The sequence below is a fragment of the Notamacropus eugenii genome, chromosome X (genome assembly GCF_028372415.1).
Source record: "Notamacropus eugenii isolate mMacEug1 chromosome X, mMacEug1.pri_v2, whole genome shotgun sequence".
In the NCBI taxonomy this organism is placed as follows: domain Eukaryota; kingdom Metazoa; phylum Chordata; class Mammalia; order Diprotodontia; family Macropodidae; genus Notamacropus; species Notamacropus eugenii.
Window position 1 is genome coordinate 8,334,730 of NC_092879.1, and position 26,928 is coordinate 8,361,657.

Consider the following 26,928-nt stretch of genomic DNA (forward strand, 5'->3'; position numbering starts at 1 on the left):
CTCCAGGCATTTGGCATACCTGATTTGCAAATGCACCCTAAGAGCACCTAGGCCTTGCAATTCTCCCCTTGCTGAATCCCAATAACCACTAAACCTTTCTATCTACATAAAGGTGAAACCTCTTTAGGGCTCTCTCTCGACAAAAGGAATTATCTTCTCTAACTTTCTGTTTTAGGCAGTTAGATGTCTAGTGGAGGGAACAGTGGCCTTGGACTCATGAAAACTTGAGTTCAAATCCTGGTCCAAACACTTAGGAGCTATATACCCGGGGGGGATAAGGAGGAGAGGAAGATTCAACTCCTAAAGTCACTGTGGTCAAAGGTGCTAGGGTGCTGGAGAGAGGGGGTTTACTCCCACCAGACCTTGAGGGGGAAGAACTTCCAAAGGTCACGATGGCCCATATGTAACAGCTTGCGAAAAGGTGAGGAGTTCCACTGGAAGGGGGGTAACTGGTCCCATGTGGGGCCACTGACTGCCATTAGGTGGAAGTCTTTGGACAACTCATAAGAAGTGACCTTCATATCGATGCCTCCATGGGATCTCTGAGATAGAGCAGAAAAGGGGTATGTCCAATTAGCTGGGTTGAAGTCTGAGTGGCTTGAAATGGCATTCTCCATATTCTGCATAAGGTTACAGTCCTCACCCTGGGACAGGGGATCATGGGGGAAGTTGTTGAACTTCATCAGCTGGATCATGGAGTTCATGTCATGCACGAGTGACTGGTTCTGTTCAAAGATCTGGGCTCTGGGGCTGTTCTTGTATGAGAACCAGTCCCCAAACTGATTCACCAGGTCAGGTATCCCCCTGGCATTGAACACTGACTCAAAATACGATAAGTTGTAGCTGGCCCAATAGCCCTTCTCATACAGCTCCTGAGTCTTGTCAGCCATGACCACTAGACCTGGAGTCTGCTCAAGAATAGTGAGCAAGCCATTCATGGGCTTGAACTTTCCAAAAAAGAAAGTGTTGTAATCCACAATCATTCACTGGTTGTTGTATGTGCCACTGTTGAACTTCTTAAAGATGGCAGACCACGTGGAGTCGTCCTGGACCAGTCGGTTGGCCACGATATTACATAGACACTTGAGAATGCTGTTATGAGGCTTAACGCACTTCCACGGCTCTGCATTGCTGTTGCCAATGGCTGTCTCCAGGGTCACCAACCCATTGCCCAACACATAGAAGTTATCATAGGAGAAGACAGTAACAAGATAGGAGGAGAAAATCTGCTTGTTCCAAGGGATCCGTGGTGACTCACCTTTGGGCAGCGTCCGGAAACAGAAGTTGTATTTCTTGATGATGCAAAGCATATGCTGGTATGAATTCCAGGTGTCGTGGGACACAAACACCTCACTGTGTTGGGCAGCAGCTTGATGATGGCTGAGCAGGAGCCCGAGCCATGACCTGTCTCTGTTCCATCTTGTTTAAGGCTGGTTCCAGGTCCTCCAAATCCCCCGACAGTTGGAACAAGAGGAACCCAAAGGGCGTGATAGTGAAATTCTTAGATGAGAAAGCTTTGTGTCCCTGGTAGCTGTCCTCCAGTCCCTTCAGCTGTAGGAGAGCAAGCTCCACCTGATGCCAGTACTAGACATCCTTGCCAGACACACTCTGCTTCTGCATCCAAGCCAGGTTCAACTCGATGTAATTCTTCTGGTTCTCACAGTAGATAGTAGAAGGGGCTGCAGTAATCTATCACCGTGTTCACCAAGTGTATATAGATGAGCTCAGCAGACACAGCTGCCTCCCACACCATGGCTGCATAGGCCTGCAGGGCATCACTGAATTTCTCATTGGTAGCCAAATGCAAGAAGGGCCTACCTGTTCTCGCTGATGGAATTGGTGAGGTTGGACCAGGCAATGGCCCCGACCTCGCAGCCCTCCACCACGTTGAGCTGGCCTGTGAACGAGTCCATCACTACCCATTTTTTTTCCTTATGTCTCCTTAAAGATAGCAGAGGATGGTGGCAGCAGCACTTTGGTTGTATTCTGCAATAAGATCTCAGCCAATAATTGAGAGTTAGTTTGGAGACAGTTTTCCAGTTTAATTCTCAATTTTCATTTCAGAGGAGATGCTTTCATTTCTACAAGAATGAACTCTTAGAGTCTTGTCCTTCACTGAGAGTGTCAGCTCCTGGAGCTGGAGGGCAAAAATTTGTGTCTCTTGACTACCTGCCTTAGGTCCCAGCAGGGATGCCTGCATATCAAAATGACACCACGAAGATTTGAATTCAGGACCTTGAGTTCAAAAACAAACCATTAGGCAAGCTGTTTTTGAACCTCCATTTACTCATCTGTAAAATGAAGTGAGTGACATAGATAAGCATTAAAAGTTCTTTCCTCAGTCACTCTATGATTCTATATAATGTCATCTGACTGATTTCAGTCACTCTGAGGGGGGGAAAGAGGAGCGTATTCATTTACTAAATAGTCAGAGGAATCTATGATCTCACTATAGTGGACACTCCCTAAAACGATGGAAGGCAAAAGCCATTCAAATTTTCAATTCTAGGTGATTTTGGAGGCGGCAGAATCAAGATGGGGGATTGGAGGCTGCAGCTCAGCTTAATTCTCTCAATATTTTGCAGTGGCAGAAGCAACAAAAGGTCAGGGTGAGACATTATTACAGTCTAAAAAAATTTGGGAGGGACTCCTGTAGAGGTCTGTGACACCACTGGGGAGGCCTGTCTGGAAAGCTCACATACAGTAGCAGCAGTATTAATTGCAGCAGTTGCTTCAGGAGGTCTGAGCCAAGAGACAGAAAGAGGGTCAGACACCTAGTCAGAAAGTGATTACAGGGCTCTTATTGCTAGCACTCAGATACAGCTAGTGCTGATTGACGACTCTATTCCTCATAGGAGTTCTGGGTGTGGTTCCACGGTGGAGAGGAATGTACAGGGGTGGTATAGGTACAGGGGAGCAGGGACCATTCCTGGGTCAAAAAAAAAAAAAAAACACAGACGAGGAGAGCAGTGACCTCACCTCTACCCAGATCTTACCACCTTGGAATCACCAAAGACTTGTAGACCCTCAACACTAACTCCACAAACAGCAGTGTGAAAAAGCTTCAAGACTGGGAGAGTGCTTCTGCATCCACAGGGGAGATGCCTAATTTTAATGTATAGTTCAAAGTCAATAAATAGTGTGGAAAAATGGACACACAGGAACACACAAACAAACAAATAATAAAAAAAAAATGACCATAAAAAGCTACTATGGTGGCAGGGTAGAACAAGACAAAAAATCGGAATAATGAAGTGGGGGAAAAACTACAACCAAAGTCTCAAAGAAAAATGATAATTGGACCCAAACGCAACGAAAATTCCTGGAAGAGCTAAAGAGAAAAGGGTAGTAGAGGAAAAATTAGGGGGAAAAAATGAGACTACTGCAAGAAAGTTATGAAATGAGAATTAGCAACTTGGTAAACAAGGCACAAAAAAGCCATTAAAGAAAAAAATAACTTAAAAACAGAATTGCACTAATGGTGAAAGAGGCACACAAAAAATCACCTAAGAAAGGAACTCCTTTTAAAGCAAATAGACCAAAATATGCAAAGAGATACAAAATCTCACTGAAGAAATTAATTCATTAAAAACTAGAATCAGGAAGCTGGAATGTACAGACTCTGTGAGAAAACAAGAAGTAATATAATGAAATAAAAAGAAAGGGAAAAAATAAAAAAAAAATACTAATTATCTCATCAGATAAACAATTGATGTGGAAAATAGATGAAAAATAGATCCAATTTAAGAATTACTGGGCTACCAGAAATCCATGATTTAAAACAAAGCTAAACATAACCTTTCAAGAATTTATAAAGGAAAATTGCTGAATATCTTAGATCCAGAGGGTAAAATAGAAATCAAAAGAATCCACTCATCACCTCCTGAAAGAGATGCCAAAATGAAAACTCCTTGGAATATTATGGTCAAATTCCAGAGCTCCCAATTCAAAGAGAAAGTGTTGTAAGAAGTTAGAAAGAAACAGTTCAAATACTGTGGAGCCCCAGTCAGAAAAATATAAGATTTAGCAGCTTCCATGTTAAAGAAGCAGAGAGCTTGGTATATGACATTCCAGAAGGCAAAGGAGTTAAAAGAACAACAAAAAATCACCTAACCAGCAAAGCTGAGTACAATCGTTCAGGGGGGAATGGATATTTAACGAAGTAGAGGACATTCAATCATTCCTACTGAAAAGACTAGACGGGAACAGAAAATCTGACATTCAAACAGAAGACTCCAGAGAAGTATAAAATGGCAAACATGAAAGAAAATTCATAAAGGAATCAACAAATTTAAAGTGTTTACATTCCTATAGGGGAAGATGATTCATGTAACTCATTAGGACTTTCTCATTATTAAGGCAGTCAAACGGAGTACACACAGTCAGAAGGTATGGGAGTGAGTTGATTGTGATCTCCAAAAAAATGAAGGTGTGAGAAAGAGGGAGTCACTGAGAGAAGGGGAAAGGAGAGGTAACATGGGGAAATTTTCACATAGAAAAGAATCACAATAGGAAGAGCTTTTACAATGGAAGGGTAAATGGGGTGGAGGGGATAATTCTTGCACCTCACTCTCATTGGAAATGGTTCAAATAAGGAAGAATACACACACACACACACACACACACACAGAGATAAACACACACACTTGGCTGTGTATGGAAATCCATCTTACCCAACAGAGAAATTTGAGGGAAAGGGAATAAGAGAAAGAAGTAAGGTGGAATAAGAGAGTAAGTTGTTAGAGCAAAATAGACCTTTGAGGAGGGACAGGATAAAAAGAGAAAGAGAAGAAGAAATAGAAAAAAATAGAATGAAGAGAAATACAGAGTCAGTGATCACAAATGTGAATGGGATGAGCTCTCACCCATCAAACAGAATCAGATAACTTGGTTAGATGGAATGAATCAGAAACCAGAATCCAACAATATATTATTTACATGAGACACATTTGAAACAGGAACACACACACACACACACACACACACACACACACACAAAGTTAAAGGGTTGAAGCAGAATCTGACATGCTTCAGCAGAAATAAAATTACAGCAGTAGCAATTATGATTTCAGACAAAGCTAAAGCAAAAATAAACTTAACTAAAAGAGATAATTGGGGAAACTATATTTTGCTCAAAGTAACCATAGACAGTGAAAAAAATAACATAAAATTTGAAATATTTATTAATAGATATTAAAACAATCATTCCTCAAATATATAGAGAATTGAGTCAAATTTGTATAAAATAACATCCATTCCTCAATTTATAGGTGGTCAAAGCATATGAACGGGTGTTTATCAGAAGAAGTCAAAGCCATCTATGTAGGTATATGAAAAAAATGCTCAAAATCACTCTGCATTAAAGAAACGCATATTAAAACAACTCTGAGGTATCTGTCAGAAATGACAAATCCTAAACAAATGTAGCAGTAAGATATCACTAGTAACTTGTGAAGCCACTGCTGAATGATGCTCTAGAAACTCAATGATCGCTTAGGCCCATTTGCTACCAGAATGAAGACCATTCTGAGTAACCGGACCATCGACATCCCAGAAAATCTTGATATCTCTCTAAAGGGTCAAACAGTTATTGTGAAGGAGCCCAGAGGAATTTTTATAGGAATTTTAACCATATCAATGTTGAACTCAGTCTCCTTGGAAAGGAGAAAAAAAGACTCCAGGTGGACAGGCGGTGGGGAAATTGAAAAGAACTTGCAAAGGTGAGCACAACCTGTAGTCACGTACAAAACATGATCAAAGGTGTTACCCTGAGTTTTCCTTATGAAATGAGGTCTGTGTGTGCTCACTTCCCCATCAATGTTGTTATTCAAGAGAATGGCTCACTTGTTGAACGCAGAAATCTCTTGCATGAAAAATGTATCCGAAGAGTGCTCATGAGATCAGGTGTTGCTTGTGCTTTTGCTCAAGCCCCAAAAGATGAGTTAATTCCTGAAGGAAATGATATTCAAATTGTTTCAAACTCAGCTACCCAGAGTAGGCCCCCACAGTCAAAAACAAGGATATCAGAAATTTTTTGGATGGCATCTATATTTCTGAGAAAGTCACAGTGCAACTTACTGATGAATAAATTGGAAATGGTAAAGCAATAGATGGGCTTTCAGAATGTCAAGTGACGAGACGACTTAAGAAGATGATGTATTAAGCATTTTGACAAAAACCTTGAAGCATTATATAAATATGAAGTTATTTCCATGACTGTATATTATACTGTATTATAAAGACAAGAGTGGCATTGTTTGTCATGGCTTTTTCGGTTTCTTTCACTAATCTGCAACTGTTTCTCATGTGTATGGTCTGTGTCAGTTCTATAAGATTTTTTTTTTCCTTTGGACAGTTGCCAAAGTCCATGTCCTGAGGAGTCAACACTTATTTAGATGTCAAAATAAAAATTTCTTTGTCAAAGGAAAGAAATTCAACTCTCTGTGATGAACAAAAGCTACAAAAGAACTTATAGTTAATCTATTTCTTTGATTATCATAATTATCTTTTGGGTGTTTGGTCTTCCAATCCTCTGTATTTTAATGCTTACAATATTTTTTGAAGAATAAAATTGCTATTCAGTTTGCTTATAAACAAAGAAGTTTGCAAATTTTCTTTTGTGTTGTATGTCACCAGAATGCAATTATTAAGTGTTGGCTATTATGCTGATTTTTATATCTTTCTTATTTTGCCTGCCTTCATGTCCTGATGCATGTTTTGAAAGTGATTACCACTGGCATCCTCAATTAGTTTCAATCCACGCTTCTATTAACTATGTTGTTTTGTAGAAAATTGTGGAAATAGAAAATGATGCACATGTTGTAATCATTTAATGTTTTCCAGTTCATAATTACACCTAGAATGATATAGATATTAATGTAAACTATTACCTTAGGAAAATTGTACCTTTTATAATTTGGGAGGCTACAAAACTGGCATTTTCTATTTTAGATGTTTAGAAAATGACCAGAAAGTCCAGAAATATATGTGCTATTCTCTCTTTCTTCTCAGTATTTGATGAAATTAATATTTTTGGGACAATTGCATAATTTCGTCATATATATATATATTCTCTGCTTGGATGTGTAAATTAAGCTATAGATGAAAACATTAAAACATATGCTTCTTGAGCTCAAATGATTTGCTGACGTTTTACTGACCAAATGATTCTAAAAACAGAGTTTAGTTCTCCCTTGGAGAGAATAGCTAGTTTTATAAATATCAATTTTTTATTTGGAGATTCACTTTATCCATAAAAGCCATTTCAGTTTTAAATTGTCTTATTCTATTGCACTGTGCTTAAAGTTTGAATTTTGCTTACTGGTCTGATACAGAATCTATGATGCAAAATCCTATCAAGGACTATAAATTTTATTCCCAATAAACTTACTAAGTCATACGGCAATGTAAACTATTAAAAAATGACAAATCCTGGAAGGAATGAGGGAAAAATAGGTACGCTAATGAATTGTTGGAGATATAAACTGATCCAACCATTCTGGAAAACAATTTGTAACTAAACTCAAAGGGTCATAGAATTGTGTATACCCTTTGATCAAACGATATCATTAGTAGGTCTGTATCACAAGGAGATGAAAGAAAGAGGGTAAGAAAGGACATACACGTACAAAAAATATTTGTAACAACTCTTTTTATGGTGACAGAGAATTGGAAATTGAGGGGATGTTCAAGAAATGACGAGGGAGCGGTTTCAGAAAAAAAACAGAAAGGTGACAAGGTTTACATTAACTAATGCAAAATGAAGGGAAAACTGGGAGAACATTGTACACAGTAACAGCAATTTTGTAATGATGATCAATGTAATGATCCAAGACAATTCCAAAGGCGTCATGAAAAATTACTAACCACCTCCAGAGAGAGAACTGGTGAACTCTAAGTGCAAATGGAAGTATAAATTTCTCACTTTTTTTTTTCATTTTTTTGCAGTATGACTAATATGGAAATGTTTTGTGTGATTTGGCATGTAAAGTTGTTATATTGTTTGCGTTCTCAGTGGGTGGGAGAGGGTGTGGGAAGGAGGGAGAAAAGTTGGAACTCAAAACAAAAATCTTTTTCATTTTAAAGAAAATAATGTTAAAATAAATAAACAATATTTTCTTAATAGGTGACTTTGGTCCCTGGCCTCCCATTAGTTTACCATAGGAGTGCTTCTGAGTTTTCCAGGAACTCTGTGCACTGTCCTTTGATCTCATGTGGATATTCTCTTCAAATCACACTCTAGGATAAATTTCCTCAATTACAGTGGTGGCCACATTTGGTGATCATATTTCTCCCCCTCTTGGAGCTCACCTGACACTTATCGTCAGTGGGATTCGATGTCTCTATTCTTTTATGATTCAAGGAATTTTTAATAGTTTTGATAGATATATGGGAAACAGACTAATGAAAAGAGAGCTTTGGGTCAACCAACTAGAATGCTTTCCTTTATAAGTGCTGCAGGATTTTGTATTATCTAGAGAAGGAATTGGCAAAACCCTGACGAAAATTCCATGTACAAAGTCCATGGAGTCACGTAGAGTCAGACAAAACTGAATGACTAAACAAAAACAGCGTCTTGTATTCTCAGCATCTCTGAATCAATTGTGTGATCGTAAAAATGCAATCTACTATAGAACATTATTTGTTAAAGTTCAATATTTTCATCAGTGATGCCCATGTAAATATCATTCTCATATTGTTTTTTATTTAGCCCTTTGTTCATCTATTTTTATCTATACATTTCTGTATCTGTCTGTCCGTCTGTTTAGCATTTTTATTTAGACACCCTCTGATTGGGCTCACAAATACTGTGGCAATTACCTCTCACAGCTCTATAACTAGCAATGTAATTTGGACCAGGTTCTTGTCTATGGGAATTGTGTTTGGTATGGGGGGGTCATTTTTAGATGTTTATTAGCTCACTCCCCACTCCCTTCAAACTCAGTCAGCAAATTGTAATCAGAAAATTCACACATAGCTCCCAAATGTGTGGCATACTCCAAAAGGAGATGGGGGATTGAAAAAATATATTCAATGTAAAATATGAATGAATATTATTCCTCTACAAGTAAGAAAAGCAAAACTTTGCAAATATCCTTGAGTGTGCAGAATAGGATGCAGCAGCTTAACTTGTAACAACTGGTAGGAGAGTGATATTTAAACTTCATCAGAACGCAAAACTGTTCGTGGGATTGCTGATTAGGCACTTTGCATTTCACTCCAGTTTTGCATCATCAGAGTAGCAGGTTGCTAACATAACAGCTTGATTACCCCAACCCTATTGTCAGTGGGTGGATCTCTCTCTGTAGAACAGAAATTTCTCCTGCCTCCATCCAGTTCCAACCTTGAATTTCAGGAATTTTCAAACCTCCAATTCTAGACACATCTACCCTGGAATGTTCATTGGCCTAAGGTAATTTGGGAAACATCAAACGCACCAGGGACAAAGGCAAATGAGACACTCTGGCAGAATCCGCAGGAGACCTGGGGAATCACGGTGACTACCGCGGTAGAGTATCCTTTCCTCTACTATGCATCACTGGAGTTACATCATGTCATCTGGAGAGTTTCAAGTGGAGGATCCCAGCAGTTCTGAATTTTCTCCCTCCTTCCTACCCATTGAGAAGGCAAATGTTATAACACCAGTTATGCATAAGGAGATAGGCAAAACATTTCTGTGTTAGACATGCTCCAAAAAATAAAGGGAAAAAATACTTCAATATACACTTTGAGTTCAATATTCAGAGGTTGATAGCATTTTTCATTCTGATTTCTTTAGAACTGTATTACGTTTAGATTGATCAGAGTTAGTAAGTCTTTCACATTTGATTGTCTTCACAGTATTGCTAATTACTCTGCAAACTGTTCTTCTTTCATTTTGGATGAGTTCATTTGAGTCTTCTCAGGTTTTGATGAAACCACCCACCTCACCATTACTTAATGGCATAATAGTATTCCATCATATTCATAAGCCAACCTGCCCGACTTCTAGTTCCTCTAAACATTCTATCTGCTGTCTTCATGCCTTTTTATCAGCTGTCCCCTACTGCTTCAAATTCACTCCTTTGTAGGAATAAAACAATCATAGAACTACAAGGCTTTGAAAGGCTAGGTTTCCCTTTCTGGCAGCTGGAGAAAGGGGGGGTTGACTAAAGATGAAGTTACTCATTATTCTTGTGTACAGTGTCAGGCATTGGTCTATGCCTAGTTTCCACCACACTGGCTGAATAAATTGTGGCATATGAATGTAATGGAATAGTATTTTGCTATAAGAAATGATGAGCAGGAAGACTTCAGAGAGGCCTGAAAAGATTTATATGAACTGATGCTGAGTGAAAGGAGCAGAACCTAGAGAACTTTTTACACAGCAACAACCACAGTGTGCGAGGAATTTTTCTTGTAGGCTTAGGAATTCCTTGAAATGCAAGGCCTTAAAAAATTCCCAATGGTCTCTTAAGGCAAAATAGGTTCCTCATCCAGAGAAAGAACTATGGAATTCAACTGTAGAATGAAGCAGGTCATTTTCTTTTGTATTATGTTTTGGTTTGTTTTATGATTTCTCCCTGTCATTTTATTTCTTCTATGCAACATGACTAGGGTGAAAATGTATTTAATAGGAATGAATGTGTAAAACGTATATAAAACTTTATCTCGTCTCAGGGAGGGAGTGGAGAGGTATGGGGGAAAGGGGGGGAGGGAGGTGAAAAATCTAAGATATATGGAAGTGATTGTAGAACACTGAAAACAAATAAAATATTAAAAAAAAAAAACAAGATTAAGTTCCTCTTTCCAATCTTAATGGATAAGATTTTTTTTCTTTCCCTAGAGGTTAAGTCTAAGTTGAGTAATGGAATCTTCTAAGGTTGGCAGCTGGAAGATGGAGCAGGGGATAGGGTAGTGGTGGGTGGTGTGTGACTGCTAACTACACACCACACACTTCTTTTTCAAATAATCTTTCTGGTTGCAAAAAGCCTTGCCGTGTAAAATAAGGACCTCTGCTTAATCTCACTTTGAAAATTTGGGTTAAGAAATCCTGAGAAAAGCAAAGTGATGAGATGACCTGTCTTATCCAGTCGAATTGTGTTCAAAACAACTTTCCTGGTTCTTGTATTTTTTTAGTTTCTCTTCTCTCTTATAAAAATAATCTTTAGAAATCACTCTTAAGTCACTAACAATAATATTTAGGATCGGTTTTGGACATTAATAAGGGCCAAGGTGTGAATAAATCAATCAGAAGAAGAGCCTGGACCTAACAGTCTCTTTGTTCTCTGAAGGAAACTCAGAGAATCCCTCTTCTAATGGGCTCAAGGGCAATGGGGCTGACGTAGCATACTTGATGAGACCCTTAACCCGAGACTCTCTCTTCAATAATGGGACTTTTTCCATATCTTCATAATTTGTGGTCATATACTATGTTATGTCAAGTTAATGGTAAAGAACACACAGATATCCTGGTTTGTGATTTCAATTGAAACTTTGTCAACTCTGTTATTTTACTGTATTTACTATCAATCCAATTAAGAAATTCCTTTCTCATGGTATAATTAAACACATGCGCAGACCATAAATCTGAGGGACACAGACGCCCTTGGATTGTCTTAAAACAAATTTAATCCTGGTCATTCCTACAGCAGTCAGTCAGATTTTTCTGGCTACATGATCATGTAACCGCTAGCTTTAAGGAAATAAGCAATATGCATTTAGCTTGTTGCCTTTTTTAACCGAACTTTCAGGTCGACAATAATTACTTGACCTGATTTAATTTTAATTAATTAATTATTATTAACTATTAATTATTTAATAGGCTTGCTATTAAATACTTTTCACTTAGAAACTTTGTACCTCAAGATTATTTTCTATTTCAGATCATTAATTTTGACAGCTAAGTGCTGAGTAGTTATAAAGAGAACATAAAAGAATAATCTGCCTCTAAAAAATTTATATCCCGGTGGGGTCTACAGCATGTAAACAGAAATAAATTCAAGATATTTTGAGGAACTAGGGAGGGAGCAAGGAAGAAAGGGAATGAATGCGAACAACTAGGAAAGTCAGGAAAGGGTTCCCAAAGGAAATGGCCCATTATATGAGTATGGAAGGAAGCTAAGCATTCTAAAAGGCATAAAAAAGTAGCTTGCTCATAGGCATGCAGGTGAGAAGTGAAAGATTAGAGAGTAAGCCATTTAGTCTAGTATATAAATATGTATGACATAAATCTAGAAAGTTAGGCTGGAGTTAAACTGAAGGGTTTTAAATGCCAATTTGAGTTAGTGTTTTATCTTTGAGGCAATGGAAAGCCATTGGAGATTTTTAAGTAGAGATTAGCAAGATTAGATTTGTGATTTAGGAAGATTATTTTGGCAGCTGTGGGAGTGCATTGGGGGTGGGGGAAAAGGAGTCGAAGAAAGCAGGGAGGAACTTGATTAGGCTATGCAACTGTCCATGCAACTAGGTAATATAGATTCAAAACTGGACAGGGACAATGTAAAGGGGAAAAACAATATGGATGGCAAAGATGTTGAGATAACACTGACAAGACTGGGCAGTGGATTAGAGACTTAAGGAGTGGAAGAGAGGGTCAGTGATCCCTAGTTTTCAAGCTTGGCTGACAGGAAGTTTGATGACACCTTCAACAGAAACAAGGAAGTTTGGAGAAAGGGTAGGGTAAATTGGAAGAAAATGAAATGTGTTTTGGTTGATTTGAAGTTGAGTTACCTAAGATGTCCAGGAAGGCAGATAGTGATATAGGACTGGAATTCCGGAAAAAAACAATAGGGCAAGATATGCATCTGTTCATTAATCATCTGTATAAAGATGACACTTTGAAACCATGGGGGCTAAGATCGCAGAAAGTATAAGGCTAAGGACAGCACTTTGGGGCACCCTCATGGATAGGGTGTAAGAAATGAATGACTCTCCTCAATAATACAGTCATATTAATCTTAACTTTACGAAAATTTTTGTAATACTTTCTTGTATCATTCATTTTGTCATATTGTCTTCTCCTGCTACTTAACTAATTCGTGTCTTCTCTCCAAGTAGGCTGAGTGAGGTGCTTTTTTGTACTCTCTTTAGTATCTAGAATATTGTAGGTGATCATGTTCAGAATGAATTAATGAGGAAAGACATAGTAAGTGTTACTTTCTTTCATATATTGCTTCTTTTTTGTACCCCTCTAGGGACATTTTCTGCTTGGGCTAATGGGAGGTCAAAGAACAGCATTACACACTCTCAGTTGAGTGATGTTGATGTTGTTTATACAGTGGGTGAGTGTAGAGTATGTGCTATCTTTGTCTCCAATCAGTGTAAATGTTCTGTGGAAACATTTTTAAAATAATTAAAAATAAAACTTTTTAATGGAGATTGTGAAGAAAATGAATGTACTCCCTATTCTTCATCTAAAAATATTAGGTAGAGCTTAAGTAAAGTATGAAACGAACCTGAGCACAAGTGAACAGAAAGAATTATGAATCAAAAGTCTGAGCGACAGAGTTTCTGGGTAGTTCATAATCAGTTGATTAATTGTACTAGCAAATAATCAATGCAGTGAGGTCACTAGTTTCTCTTCTAACCAAAGACACAAAATGTAAGTCCATGGACGTTTTAAATATCTTTGGAAAACGGGGTGTACCTGAGGGTGAAAATCAACTCTGAGTGGTTAGCAATTAATGAAAGAATGTATACTGTAATGAGAGGTGAGTGGCTGGGGGATGTGACTTGGATCATGTGGGCACCCCTAAATCATCCTCCAACAGCAGTCTATACAAAAGAATCTGTTCTCTAATCAGTCCTACTTGAATTTGAGCAGTGGTAGGTTTTCAGTAAGAATTCAACCTAGAAAAGGTGGTCTGGGAGAGGAGAATTTGCAGACTAGGTCAAAAATGTCCTTGAGAAACTGGGCTTTGAATGAACAAGCCAAAAGAGGATCTTTGGGCTCCATATATAAAATTGGTTATTGATGTAATAAAAAATACTTTTTCTCCATATTTCACAAATTTGGTATCAGTTTATATGGAATTTCTTTATCTCTCTCTTCCTGATCAGCTTTATTGGCAATATATAGTCATGCTAATGATTTATATGGATTTATTTTATATTCTGTAACTTTGCTGAAGTCTCAATTAATTTCTTACTTGATTCCCTACTGTTCTTTAAGCAAACCATCAACTGGTATGGAAAAAGCAGAGTGTGTTTGCTCTTTGACTGTGCTTATTCTCTCACTTGGATTTCCCTGACTTGTTGCTGAAGCTCTAGCACATCCAGCACTGTACCAAAAACTGAATTTCCTTCTTTTACACCTGATCTTAGAAGAAGGGATACTATTTATCCCCATTACATGGAATACTAGCTCTTCATTTTAGATATGTTTCTAGTGTTTTTGACAGGAATGAATGTTTTATCTCATCAAACTGATTTTTCTCAGTATATTGATATAGTTGTATGATTTGTTGTTGTTCTCATCACTTATACTTATAATACTTAACCAGTCCTGTAGTCCTCATAACCATTGTGATATTTTATTTAAAAATTTCACATCATATAGTCTTCTGGGATAACTTTCTTTTTTTTTTTTCTAACTCTCACTTGTTAAGATAGGAAGACGTTACTTGCATCAGAGAAGGAATTTTGTAGGACACTTTCTTTTCCTAATTTTCTTTACAGCATATGTAATATTGAAATTAATTGTTCTTTAAATGTTTAATGGAAATTTCCTTTAAATCCATCTGCTCCTTCAGGTTGTTTTTTATGCATCTTGTTTAATTTGCTTTTCTAAAAATGAATACTTTAAATAAGCGTTTACATGTTGAATTAATCTGAGCCTTTTTATTGTTATAAATAAGAATCCATTTCATTTCAATATGAATTAAATTGGCAGATGACTGGGTGGAATGGTTTTCTAATAATTTCTTTTATTGTTTTATCTTACAAAATTCCTTTGAATTTTTGACTTTGGTAATCTGTTTTTCTTTTTAATTGAATTAGCATAAGGTTTATTCCCTTCCTACCTCCCCCAAACAAAACAAAACCACCACGCAGGTTTGTTCAGTACTAAAGTTTGTTTTTCTTCTCAGTTTTGTTAATCTCTTATTTTGATTTAATGAGCATTTAATGGTTTTAAAATTATTTTATTATGACAAAGCATAATTTTCCTAGTAGTCATGAAGTACCCACTTTCCCTACTCCTTTTTTGAAAATTGTAAATTGTGGTAACACCTGCTTCCTTTCTGGGTACAGCATTGTAGCAAGGGCAGTCCTTCAGCTGGACTAGTGGTAACAACCATTACATCATTTCCAGGGTGCTATATGTTTGCAGTTGGACTTGCCAGTTAGAATTGCCTGAGGAACATAGGTGGAAGCTACTGAGAGAACTGGGTCAAATTTATAATAATACAAGTCATTGAGAAATTGAGAAATTCCCCAATTGAGAAATGGTCAAAGAACATGAACAAGCACTTTTCAGATGAAGAAATGAAAACAATCTATAGTCATTTAAAAATGCTCAAAATCATTATTGATTAGAGAAAAGCAAATTAAAACAATTCAGAGGTACCACATCATACCTATCAGATTGGCTAATCTGAGAAAGCAGGAAAATAATATATATTGGAGAAGATATGGGAAAATTGGAAGAGTGGTGCATTGTTGATGGTGTTGTGAATTGATCCAAACATTCTGGACAACAATTTGGAACTATGCCAAATGGCTATCAAAGAAAAGATACTCTGATCCAGCAATACAACTAGCAGCTCTGTATCCCAAAGAGAGCATAAAACAGGGAAAAGGGCCCACAGGTACAAAAATATTTATAGCAGCTCTCTTTGTGGTGATCAAGAATTGGAAACTGAGGGGGAGGGGGCAGAGCCAAGATGGCAGAGTGAGAGCAACGACTCACCTAATCTCTTGGACAAACTCCTTTGGATACCTCTGAAAGGAGAATCTCACTAAATTTTGGGGTGCAGAATCCAGTGGGCGACAGACTGTAAAGAATTCGGAGCCCAGGTTAGACTGGAAGGTCCACGGGAAGGATCTGTTCCACGGGGGGAGCCCCCAGCACACAGCGCAGAAGCGCAGTCATCACAGCGGAGCAGAAGGGACCCGAGAAACATGAGAGAGGCGGGCAGAACTGGCGGAGTGGGAGACAAGCCAAACCAAGCCAGTGAGAACCGCTGAGCGCCAGATAACAGCACAGTAGCTCCTCAGACCTTCAGCCTGAACATTAAACTTTGGTAAGACAGCTACTTGAACTTCTGGGAGCCAGGATGGCGGAGTGATCAGTAAATGCTCTCTCCTCACCCCCTGATGACTGAGAAAGAACATAAAATATTTCCCCAGGAAAATCCTGGATCAGTGGGAACAGCAGAAGGGAGCAAATAGTCTCCTAACACCTGAGGCTAGGAAAATACCTAAGGGGGATTCCTCCTACTGTGGCGGAGGTGAACTGGAAGGACAGAGGACCCAGGGCAGAGAAAACTCGCACTAGGATCCAGGCAAGCCTCAGCGCCAGGAAAGGAGCCAGGAGGGGTGGGAACACGCATTAGCATCTAGGCGTGCCTCAGCCCTCCAGGGGAAACAGGAAGACAATAGGGAAGCTGGGATCACCATCCCCTGAGCTTGCCTTTGCCTCAGTTCAGCTGAGGAGATCTCCTGTGACCAGACCACTCCTCCCACACACTTAACAAGCTAACCCCATAGTTGATCCGGGAAACAAAAAACAAAAACCTGCTTTTAGCTTTTTCACCCATCAGCTCAACACAAAGTTCTGTAGCTTCTGACTGAAAGAACCAGAAACTACAACACTCAGTCTACATCATGAACAGGAAAAGGCAGATGAAGGGTGAAAAAACCATAGAATCTTTCTATGGGGATAAGGACCAAAACACAAGCACCAAAGAGGTCAGAGCTGAGACTGTACTTCCATCTGAAACTTCAGAAGGGACTATGAACTTCTCCCAAGCACAAGCAGCTCTCCTGGAACAGCTGAAGAATGCAAAAGAAGAAAAACTGGCCAATGATTTTAAAATCATAAAAAAAGAATTCACTGATGAGAACATCACTCTGAAAAGGAAAATTGAGCAAATGGAAAAGGAAGTTCAAAAATGAATTGGAGAAAATAATTCCCTAAAAGGAACAGTTGATCAAATGGAAAAGGAAACCCAAAACCTAATGGGGAAAATTGGTCAAATGGAAAAGGAAACACAAAACCTAACTGGGAAAATTGGTCTAATGGAAAAAGAAGTACAAAAATTAACTGGAGAAAATAGCTCCTTAGAGGGAAAAATTGGTCAGATGGAAAAGGAGATGCAAAAGTTAACTGAAGAAAACAATATGATAAAGATTAGAATTTGGCAAGTAGAAACTAATGACTCAATGAGGCAGCAAGAATCAGTCAAACTAAATCTAGAGAATGAAAATATAGAAGAAAATGTAAAATATTTAATTGCAAAAACAACTGACCTGGAAAATAGATCCAGGAGAGAAAATTTAATAACTGTTGGCCTGCCAGAAACCCATGATGAAGAAAAGAGTCTGGACAATATCTTCCAGGAAATCATCAAGGAAAACTGCCCAGAAGTGCTAGATTCAGAAGGCAAAATAGGCATCGAAAGAATCTACCATTCCCCTCCTGAAAGGGATCCCAAACTCAAAACCCCAGGAAATATCGTTGCCAAATTCTGGAGCTATCAAGTGAAGGAGAAAATACTACAGGCAGCCAGAAATAAACAATTCAAATATCAAGAACATACAGTCAGGATCACACAGGACCTTGCAGCTTCTACATTAAAAGATCGAAAAAATTGGAACCCAATATTCCATAAGGCAAAGGAGTTGGGACTTCAACCAAGGATCAACTACCCAGCAAAGTCCAGCACAACATTTCAGGCAAGGAGAAAGTCATTCAACGAAATAAGGGATTTCCAGAGCTTCCTGACCAAAATGCCAGAACTCAATAGACAATTTGATCTTCAAATGCAGGTCTCAAGAGAATCATAAAAAGGTAAACAGGGGGGAAAAAACAAAAACAAAAACTTGTTACTCAATTAGGGCAAACTGTTTACCTCCCTATAAGGGAAGATGATATCTGTTAATCTTGAGAACTGTGCAGCTATTATGATAAAAGGGATATACATAGAGGGAAGAGGTATAAAGTAAATGATGTCATGTCAAAAATATGATTTAAGTATGAGAAGGGATTGTAATAGGAGGTGTGAAAAGGAGGAAGGAGAAAATGGCAAATTACATCACAGGAAGAAGTACAAAACTATAGTAGAGGGAAGGAGGGGAGGGAGATGAGCATTGTTTGAGAGGTACTCCCATCTGATTTGTTTAAAGGAGGGAACAGTAATCTTAAGTAGATAATCCTAACTAGCTCTATAGGTAGTAGGAGGGGAAGGGGTATGAAAGGGGAGGGAGGCTAAAAGGGAGGGAAGAAGCAATAAGAATAAAGAGAAGTAAAAGGGAGGGGGGCTAAAAGAAGGAGGGGAAGGCTGCAGGAGGAGGGGGTGAAAAGTGAATACTGTTGAGGAGGGGAAAGGGGATGGGAGAGCTAAAAGCACAAATGGTGGGAAAGAGGATGGAGGGAAATACACAGATTGTAATCATAACTGTGAATGTGAATGGAATGAACTCTCCCATAAAACAGAGACGGATAGCAGAATGGATTAAAAGCCATAATCCAACAATATGCTGCTTACAAGAAACACATCTGAAACAGGGGGATACACATAGGATAAAGGTCAAAGGATGGAGCAGAATTATATTGTGCTTCAGCTCATGTAAGAAAGGCAGAAGTAGCAATCCTAATCTCAGACAAAGCAAAAGCAGAAATAGATGTAATCAAAAGGGATAAGGATGGAAACTATATCCTGCTAAAAGGCACCATAGACAATGAAGCAATATCACTACTGAACATGTGTGCTACAAGTGGTATAGCATCCAAATTTTTAGAGGAGAGGTTGGGGGAGTGGAAGGAAGAAATTCACAGCAAAACTATACTAGTAGGAGACCTCAACCTCCCCCTCTCTGAACTCGATAAATCTAACCTCAAAATAAACAAGAAAGAGGTTAAGGAGGTAAATAAAACCCTGGATAAGGTAGATATGATAGATCTTTAGAGAAAACTGAATGGGAATAGAAAGGAATATACCTTTTTCTCAGTGGTACTTGGAACATTTACAAAAATTGACCATGTACTAGGACATAAAAATCTCACAATCCAGTGCAGAAAGGTAGAGACAATCACTGCATCCTTCTCAGATCATAATGCCATAAAAATTACATGTAATAAAAGGCCATGGAAAGATAAACCAAAAATCAATTGGAAACTAAATAATCTAATCCTAAAGAAGGAATGGGTTAAAGAAGAAATCATAGAAACAATCAACAATTTCATTCAATAGAATGACAATAAAGAGACAACCTACCAATTCTTATGGCATACTGCAAAAGAAATTCTTAGGAGCAGTTTTATATCTTTCAATGTCTACATACATAAAATAGAGAAAGAGAACATCAATGACTTGGGTTTGCAGTTGAAAAAGCTAGAAAAAGAACAAATTGAAAATCTCCCAGTAAATACCAAATTAGAAATACTGAAAACCAAAGGAGAGATTAATAAAATTGAAATTAAGAAAACTATTGAATTAATAAATAAAACCAATAGTTGGTTTTATGAAAAAACTAATAAAATTGATAAACCTTTCATCAATTTGATTAAAAAAATAAGGAAGAAAATCAAATTATTAATATTAAAAATGAAAGAGATGAACTCACCTCCAGTGAGGAGGAAATTAAAACAATAACTAGAAACTACTTTGCCCAACTTTATGCCTACAAGTTCGGTAATCTAAACGAGATGGATGAATATTTTAAAAAATAAAAATTGCCCAGATTAACAGAAGAGGAAGCGGAGTACTTCAACAACCCCTTCTCAGAAAAACAAATTGAACAAGCCATCAATGACCTCCCTAGGAAAAAATCTCCAGGGCCAGATGGGTTCACAAGTGAATTCTATCAAACATTTAAAGAACAGTTAATTCCAATACTGTATAGACTATTTTTGAAAATTGGGGAAGAAGGAGTTCTCCCAAATTCTTTCTATGATACAAATATGGTTTTGATACCCAAACAGGAAGAGACAAAACAGAGAAAGAAAATTATAGACCAATTTCCCTAATGAATATAGATGCAAAAATTTTAAATAAGATTTTAGCAAAACGAATACAGCATCTTATCACGAGATTAATACATTATGATCAGCTAGGATTCATACCAGGAATGCAGGGCTGGTTCAATATTAGGAAAACTATTAACATTATTAATCATATCAACAACAAAAGTAACAAAAACCACATGATTATCTCAATAGATGCAGAAAAAGCTTTTGACAAAATACAACACCCATTCCTATTAAAAACACTGGACAACATAGGAATAAAGGGAACTTTCCATAAAATAATAAGCAGTATCTGTCTAAAACCCTCAGCAAGCATTATATGCAATGGGGATAAGCTAGATGCATTTCCAATAAGATCAGGGGTGAAACAAGAATGTCCATTATCACCACTATTATTCAATATGGTACTAGAAATGTTAGCTGTAGCAATTAGACAAGATAAAGATACTGAAGGAATAAGAACAGCCAAAGAAGAAACTAAGTTATCACTCTTTGCAGATGATGTGATGATTTACTTAGAGAATCCCAGAGATTCAAGTAAAAAACTACTTGAAATAATAAACAACTTTGGCAAAGTTGCAGGTTACAAAATAAACCCACACAAATCTTCTGCATTCCTATATATTAACAACCAAGTCCCACAGCAAGAGATAGAAAGAGAAATCCCATTTAAAGCTAGGGTAGATACTATAAAATACTTAGGAGTTTACCTGCCAAAACAAACCCAGGGATTATATGAACACAATTACAAGATACTTTTTGCACAAATAAAGTCAGATTTAAGTAAGTGGAAAAACATCAGTTCTTCATGGGTAGGCCGTGCTAATATAATAAAAATGACAATTCTACCTAAATTAATTTACTTATTTATTGCCATTCCAATTAAACTATCAGATAATATTTTTTCTATTGCTGGATAAAAGAATATCAAAATTCATTTGGAAGAAGAAAAGGTCCAGAAGATCAAAAGGACTAATGAAAAGAAATGCTTGGGAAGGTGGCCTAGCGCTACCAGACTTCAAATTGTACTATAAAGCAGCAATTATCAAAACCACTTGGTATTGGCTAAGAAACAGAGAGGTAGACAAGTGGAATAGACTTGGCACTCAAGACACATTAGGCAAAGGATATATCAACCTCTTGTTCGATAAACCCACGGACCCCAGCTTCTGGGATAAGAACTCACTCTTTGACAAAAATTGCTGGGAAAACTTGATAACAATGTGGTGGAAATTAAGCATAGACCCATGCCTGACACTGTACACAAGAATAAAGTCCAAATGGGTACGTGATTTAGGTATAAAGATTGATACTATGAATAAACTGGAGAAGCAAGGAATAGTGTATTTATCAGATTTATGGAGAAGGGAAGAATTTTTTTACTAAAGAAGAGATAGAAAGCATTATGAAATGCAAAATGGATAATTTTGATTACATTAAACTGAGAAGTTTTTGCACAACCAAACCCAATGCAACCAAAATCCGGAGGGATGTAGTAAATTGGGAAAGAATTTTTACAGCTAAGCTCGGGGATAAAGGCCTCATTTCCAGAATATATAGAGAACTGACTCAAATGTATAACGATACAAGTCATTCCCCAATTGATAAATGGTCAGAGGATATGAACAGGCAATTTTCGGAAGAAGAAATTAAAGATATCTATAATCATATGAAAAAATGCTCTAAATCACTTTTGGTTAGAGAAATGCAAATCAAAACAACTCTGAGTACTACATCACACCTATGAGACTGGCAAACATGACAGAACAAGAAAATGATAAATGTTGGAGAGGATGTGGGAGAGTTGGAACACTAATTCATTGTTGGTGGAGCTGTGAGCTCATCCAACCATTCTGGATAGCAATTTGGAACTATGTCCAAGGGGCTACAAAAACGTGCATACCCTTTCACCCAGCAATATCACTACTAGGACTGTATCCCCAAGAGATCATAATAATGGGAAAGGGTCCCACATGTACAAAAATATTTATAGCAGCACTCTTTGTAGTTGCCAAAAACTGGAAGTCAAGGGGATGCCCATTAATTGGGGAATGGCTGAATAAATTATGGTATATGAATGTAGTGGAGTACTATTGTGCCATAACAAATGATGAACAAGAAGACTTCAGAGAGGCCTGGAAGGACTTATATGATCTGATGCTGAGTGAAAGGAGCAGAACCAGGAGGACTTTGTGCACAGGAACGACCACAGTGTGCGAGAGTTTTTTCTGGTAGACTTGGAATTTGGTAATAACGGAAGAACTTATTTTAAAAAAAAAATCCCAATGGTGAATTTCTAAGGCAAAATGCCTTCCACACTCAGAGAAATAAATATTGAAGTCATTCACAGAATGTAGCAGATCATGTTTGTGTGTATGCATGTTTTTGTGTATCATGTTTTGATTTGTTATATGATTTCTTCCATTTATTTTAGTTCGACTACGTAGCATGACTATAGTGAAAATGTACTCAATAGGAAAGTATATGTAGAACCTATACAGAATTGTATGCGGTAGTGGGGAGGGAGGGGGGTGGGGGAGGGGTAGGTGTGGGAGGGATAAAATCTTAGTTTTATGGCAGTGATTGTAAAACATTAAAAATAACAATAATAAAAAAAGAATTGGAAACTGAGGGCATTTCCTCAGTTGTGGAATGGCTCAACAAGTTGTGATATACGAATGTAGTGAAATACTGTTGTGCTAGAAGAAATAATGAGCAGGCATATTTGAAGAAAAGCTAGAAAAACTTGCATGAATTGATGCTGAGAGATGTGAACACAACCAGAAGAACATTCTACACAGTAACAGCAACATCATGGAGTGACCGACTTTGATAGACTTAGCTCTTCTCAGTAATACAGTGATCTAAGACAATTCGAAAAGACTCATGATGGAAAATGCAATCCACATCCAGAGAAAGAACTATGGAATCTGAATGCAGATTGAAGCATACAATTTTCTCAATCTTTTCTTTTTCTTGGTTTTTCCTTTCTATTCTGATTTTTCTTTCACAACATGACAAGTGTGGAACTATGTTTCATATGAATGAACATATATTGCATGCTATCATGGGACTGGGCTGGCAAGGAAAGGGGAAAATTTAAAATTCAAACTCTCACAAAAGTGAATGTGTGAAACTGCAGATAAATAAATAGATAGATATATACATAAGAAATAAAGAAATAACTGAATGGGTAAATAAATGAGTGAATGAATTAATAAATGGATGAATAAATAGAAAAATAAATAAGTAAATGAATGAATGAATGAAGGAGGGAAGAAAAAACATAGAGAAGCTTAAATAACAAATAGAAAGAAAAAAATTTTTGTTTGTCAACCTGGTCAGAGGTTTGGTTGAAAAAATGGAATTAGGCTGTATATGTGTTGTTTATTGTTTTTAAACTACAGAATCATAGATAAGGGAGTCAGATTCATTGTGAATTCAAACCAGGGATATTTGAAGGGTACTGTTTTTAATGTGTTCTAACTATCTTTTACCAAACCATTTTTCTAGTCACAGATAGTTCATTCAGAACATAAACAACATTGTCATAACTCTACCTAGGAAGTGGGTTCAGGAAATTCTTGTAGCTCATCCAGGATTTGGCTTTTTTAGTTCAGTTGTTTTCTTAATTTTAAGAAAATAGCTTCTTTTTTTTCTTTCACTAGGTCATTAAGGCTTCAGTAGGCACAAAATAACACAGGCATGTTTTTGAGATTCTACGTGAAATGTGATCCCTCCTTTTAAGGAGTTAATAGGAGCCCAGTGAACTTTGGACTGAAGACATTTAGCAGTTGGATACCTTTTGAAAACAGCTTCACAATCCTGGAAACTTTATCTATACAGAAAACTTTATTTCATAAATAGCAAAAATGCAGGTGTTATAAGCTGTCCCATGAGAAAAGCTACATGGACAGTTTCAGGCTGGTTGACTGTTTCTTAGCTATGCTCTAACGTTTCTGTTCACCATTCTGTTGCATGGGAAGGGTACTTTTATACCCTCAGAGCATGCTCCATTCCCTTTCTGAGCTCAGGATGCATGTGTCAGCCAAATTTATAATCTCCCTATGTGTCAAACATAAATATGGAAATGACATAAAATGGGAATACCATAATAGGATGGGGTCCATAATGCAATAAGACAGGTGCCGTAGTGTCAATTGAAATTATAGTTCCAAGAGGATGCGCAGGAAGTCTGGGTTTCTTCTACCATAAGCAAAGATATCAAAACATAAGTATCATATAATGCTCATAAACAATAAGGAAAGAGGGGTGCCATTATTTAAGACAATGTCTAAACAGCTGTCACAAAATAATAAGATAAGGGAAATAATAAGATACGGGACACCTGGTCCTTGCAAGAAGAATGATTCCAGTCAGGTAAATTCAGAAGGAGAGCTTCGGGTTCACTCAGAGGGCACACAATGCATGTCTGTTATGCCAACCAGGGCCTCTTTGGGAGGGCCAAAAAATGCTGAGCTTAAATATCTCAAGTACCAGAAACCTCACTAAATCTTTTTTGACCCCAACTGATGAGGTTTAGAATTGGGAGAACTGGTTCATTTGTGAAAGAATTCACTTAAACCTTTTCTTTAAGCCAAGGGGAGTTTTTTATTTTGGGTGAAAAAGCATCACGGGCCTCCTTAGCAAGAAAACTAAGCCAGACTCCTATATTTGGGGGAGTTACGTTCAGAATGATGATGGCATTTTAGAGATTTTTATGGATGTTAAAGATTAAAGACAGGACAGAATGGCATAGGATGAGGGAGGCAAAAGGAATTCTTTATGGTTTAAGTAATTAAGGAGAGGGCAGGAGGATACAGTTTAAAAATTAAAGGACCCAAGGAACACAGGGTAAGTGAGACAATAGGAATTCTTTCGGTACAGGTTCAAGACAAAGGGAAAAGGACTTTAGGGCACCTTTAGGTTATAGAATAAACTAGGAGCTTCACAAAGTTTTGCAAAACAACTCTTAATATTATTTTCAACGCTTCAGGGGCTGTTTGTAGCCATATCACAACCTCCCAAGGAAACCCATTCGTCTTTGGGGTAGCTTTAATTGTTAGGAATTTTTTTCTTACCTCAGTCCCATTGCTCCTAGTTCTATCATTTGAGTCCAAGCATAGGAAATCTGATCCTTTCTCCACAGTTGATTATGTCTGTGCTAAATCTTACCTTCTCCTAAATAAAGATACCAAGGTCTTTCAGCTGCTCCTTATGTGACATGAACTCAAGACCCCTTATCATCCTGGTTGCCCTACTCTAGACATCCTTCAGCATAGTGGTGACCTTTCCTAAAATGTGTTCCCAGAACTGAACACAATACTATCTTTTTGGTCTGATCAGGGTAGAGCCTCTCACCTTTCTGCTTCAATAATTCTTTTTGAATGAACATTCTTCGTTAGGTATGGATGTTTTTTTAAATCATAGATGATGTTATGCCTTCCAGTTGCATTAATTTCATCTTTTAAAATGACCTTATTATAAATTAAATGTTTCTTACAAATTAAAAGGCCAAAGCAGAGTTTCTGGTTAATTAGTTAGCAATGTATTAAGGAGACTAGCAAATAATCTACAAATTAATTGTCATTGGTATCTCTTGGTAAGAAAAAGCAAAACCATGGAAATTACTGAATACTTAAATACCTTTGGAAAAGGAGGTGCCCCTGACAGGTGACAAATCAACACTGACTGGTGTGCAATTAATGGGGGAAAGGGAGTTTGGAGATTTGCTGAGAACTTGACTTGATCAGCTGCCTCCAGTAATCTGGATATAGGAATCTATCTCCACCCAGACCACTCCTGTTGAACCATGGGAGGACCCTAATCCTTCAGAGCTAGAATTCACCCAGATGAGATTCTATTTACACTTTAGTCAGAAATAACCTAGTTGGGTAGAGTCCTGGAGGAATGTTCCCAGAGGATTAGGCCAATCTCTTTATCAGCCCTGCACTTCAGCTATTTATTGACCACAAAAAGGTCAGACTTACTGGTCCCAGAAAAAGGAAATAGGAAGGTAACAAACTTCAATCTTGATCAGCTGTTAATATAATAGAAAAATAATCCCTTCTCTCAGGTTCTGGTTTTGATGGGGTGCTTGGCTGCTTGTGCTTGGACCCCAATTCCAATATCACATTTCTCTCCAGTTTCAAAACACTATCACTGACAGTTTTCTCCCCAGCCCATACACTACACCTAGCAATAACTCATGAGTGGGTTTGAGTAAAACAATCTTTCCCCACCCCAAAAACAAGCTGACCTCTGAAGAAATCCTCTTGTAAAAACAGGATTATCTTGTAACCACAGTATTATCTTGTATTGATACTCACCGTTATTATGCACAATCTAGAGGTTAAACTACAGACATCAACTCTCAAAGCTATCTTGCTACAGAGGTAATCCCAAAAATACACCCCTAAGAAACCCCTTCCCCGAGTTTGCAGTAGTGAGTGATGTCAGTGACCAAGTTTGTAAGTTGTCATGTAACTAGCATGTTTGCCAGATAATGCAGTACTTTTCATATATAATCTTTAGCATCATTCCTGTTAAGTTGCAAATTCCTTAAGGAATGCAAGTTCTCTTAGGAGCTCTGCCTGCCATATTGGAGTTACAATAAACCTCTGCCAACTTTACTTACAGAATGCTTGTGTCCATGAATTCATTCAAGACTACCATTTGTGGCACTCTGCTCTTTGGGAGGTCCCTGAACTCCTTAAACCACATCAGTTTCAGGAAAAAAAATTGCCAAGTTTTTTTAG

General features: G+C 37.6%; 1 pseudogene; it reads right to left on the reverse strand.

Moving 5' to 3' along the window:
* Positions 1 to 347: 347 nt before the first annotated feature.
* Positions 348 to 26,845, reverse strand: LOC140515865 (putative phospholipase B-like 2 pseudogene; annotated as a pseudogene).
* Positions 26,846 to 26,928: the final 83 nt, after the last annotated feature.